Source organism: Triticum aestivum, chromosome 1A, assembly GCF_018294505.1.
Source record: "Triticum aestivum cultivar Chinese Spring chromosome 1A, IWGSC CS RefSeq v2.1, whole genome shotgun sequence".
Lineage (NCBI taxonomy): Eukaryota > Viridiplantae > Streptophyta > Magnoliopsida > Poales > Poaceae > Triticum > Triticum aestivum.
Window position 1 is genome coordinate 183,230,838 of NC_057794.1, and position 3,019 is coordinate 183,233,856.

Sequence of the window (3,019 nt, forward strand, 5' to 3'; positions counted from 1 at the left end):
GATGGGCCTGCGGGCCACGTGGCGGGAGGAGAGAGGCTGGGGGAGAGGGGCAGACGTGTCCGGCCCGGTTGGACACGTCCGGCGGCTGGAGGAGGACGGAGACTAGGGTTAGGGTAGGGGAAGATCCGAAAATTCGGGGTGAGACACATATTTATAGGTAGAGGGAGCTAGGAAGATCCAAATGGAGTGCGGTTTTCGGCCACGCAATCGTGATCGAACGCTCTAGATGATGGAGAGGGTTTAGGTGGGTTTTGGGCCAAATTGGAGGGGTGTTGGGATGCAACACACACGAGGCCTTTTCGGTCCCTCGGTTAACCGTTGGAGTATCAAACGAAGTCGAAATGGTATGAAACTTGACAGGCGGTCTACCGGTAGTAAACCAAGGCCGCTTGGCAAGTGCTGTGGTATTTCTCACGGGGGGCTTGCGATTCGACAGATGCCACAAGGGCTTAGTGTGTGGGTAAGACTGCTGCCGATAGGACCGGGAGCGGGTATGCGAGTAGCACGCGGTGGTTTACCCAGCTTCGGAGCTTTCCGAAGAGATAATACTCCTACTGCTGCATGTCTGAGTGTATCTACCTGGGGTGTACATCGGGTAGTACAAAGTGCTCCTGGAGCTGTATCTGGGATCAGTGCCAGGTGCATCTGATCCCATATATGCATATGAGCACAAGTGTGTGCTAGGCTGAATGGATATGTGTGTGCTAGCTAGCTTGCTTGCTAGCTAGTATGCATGCATGCGTGGAGTGTGTGAGAATGCCCAGGGAGCCATTGTGGCCGGCCTCGTGCATGTGGTGTGGCCTCCTTGGTGAATGGATGGATGGGTGCTTTATATAGGCATGGTGGTAGCTTACTACCTAAGCTAGGTAGTGGCGTGGGGGGCAAGTGGGCATGGGGCACCATGCCCAGGTACATGATGTGCATGCCTCTTTGTCCCTGGTGCACTTTATAAAACAGTGCCCAGGGACAGATACACTATAGATGATAACGTCACTGTACGGTTGTCTCGTCTAAGGTATGGCCGTCTCGTCGGTGTCTTGTCGATGTCACTTCGGGCTGTAGTCGGCAGCCGGCTGGTTGGTGCAGTCGGCAGCCAGCTGGTTGGCGTAGTCGGCAGCCGGCAGTCGGCAGCCGGCCAGGTAGAGCAGTCGGACGGGGAGCCGGCAGGAGCGGCCGGACTGTCGGACTGAGGGGCTTTGCTAGCCCCGATGTCTTGAAATATCGTCTTGCCGCCCTTGGGGTACCCGTGGTCGATTACTCCGACAATAGCCCCCAAGCCTCCGGCCAACTTGGCAAAGTTGGGCGGAGGTTTTTTGGCGAGTGTTCATGGAAATTGTCAAGAAAAAAGATAAAGTTAGTCCATGCAGATATATCAAATGTTTGCTTTTAGCATTGCATGTTTTATGCGCACGGTGCCGACTCGGTTTCGTCTGAGCCCCCTTAATCTTTTTCGTGTTCCCTCCGCTTTTTGGCTTGTGCTCTTGCTTGCCGAACAGCCGCTCTGCGGTCTGTGGCTAAGAGTGGGCCACGAAGTGGAGTGTACAGTACTCAGAGTCTAGGAGCAGATTCAACCGAGTAGATACTTGTGAAGGAAACGGCCGGATCGCCTGATCCGTTTTTCTTCCCGGACATTTTTCGCGTGGCTGGCCTCCAGCGTTCACTCTTGCTAGTCGGACAGTCGCTCTGCGGTCTGTGACTGAGAGTGGGTCTTTGGTACCGCGCACGGTACTAAGCCGTCTGCGGGAACTAACGTCTCAGGCCAAGCGGCCAGCCCCCGGGCCAACTCTGGCTGGCGCCGGGGCGAACAGTGATGCTACTGTCATAAAAAATGCGGAGATAGCACCCGAGCATCGCTCGGGGTTATCCGTGCTTGCGTGATGTAAAAATATGCGGGCGAGGAGCTCACATTGATTTTCTTGTAGTCGCGGTCGTCGAAAATAACCGGCGCAACTAGGCGCTCGCGGAGCGTGTCGGCGCACCCGCTGGGTGAAGCCTTCGAGCCTCCGGGTGCTCGAAGGGGGGGTCCCGGACGGTCAGGCTCGACCGGCCAGGCGGCGAGGCGTCTTGCAATGCCCTTTATTCTTCTCTTCTACCGGCTACTGGGAGCTGGACAAAACTCTTCTCTTGTCTGCAATCTTCCGTGGGGGCGCGCCAGCGCACCCATTGGGTGTAGCCCCCGAGATTCGGGCCGACTGCTGAGCAGTCGGGCCGGATCTCCCGGCAACTACTTTGTCTTCTTCCTCGCGGGGGCGCGTCAGTGCACCCGCTGGGTGTAGCCCCCGAGATTCGGGCCGACCGCTGAGCAGTCGGGCCGGATCTCCCGGCGACTACTTTGTCTTCTCTCTCGCGGGGGCGCGTCAACGCACCCGCTGGGTGTAGCCCCCGAGATTCGGGCCGACTGCTGAGCAGTCGGGCCGGATCTTTCGGCAACTACCTTGTCTTCTTTCTCGCGGGGGCGCGTCAGCGCACCCGCCGGGTGTAGCCCCCGAGATTCGGGCCGACTGCTGAGCAGTCGGGCCGGATCTTCCGGCAACTACTTTGTCTTCTTCTTCAGCCGGCCGGGTGGGCGGACCCCACACAGCAGTCGGGCTCTTTGCAGCCGGACAAGCAGCCAGCGGTCGGACGCACACACACACTTTTTCTTTCTTGCCAATCGGCCGTGGGCTTCCAGCCATCTCACCCGGTCACTCCTTTTTTTGTTTCTTCAGCCAACGTGGGCAGCCGGTCTTCTTTCCACCGGCCTCATTTTTTTTACAAGCCGGCCTGCGGTTTTTTCTTCAGCCGGCTCTTATGCAAGCAGCCGGCCCTTTGACTTTTTTCTACCCGGCCCTGTTTCTTCTCTTTCTTTCGTTCTTCTTCTTGCCTCCAGCCGGACACGGGCAGCCGAACAGCGGGAGCTGTCAGGGGCGCGCGGGGCACAGCCGACTGCGGTGAGCCGGCAGGTGAGGGCGCAGTAGCCGGCGCCGAGGGGCGGGACGCCGGACGCGGGCCGAAGGTAGGCGCCGGCGGGACGCCGCAG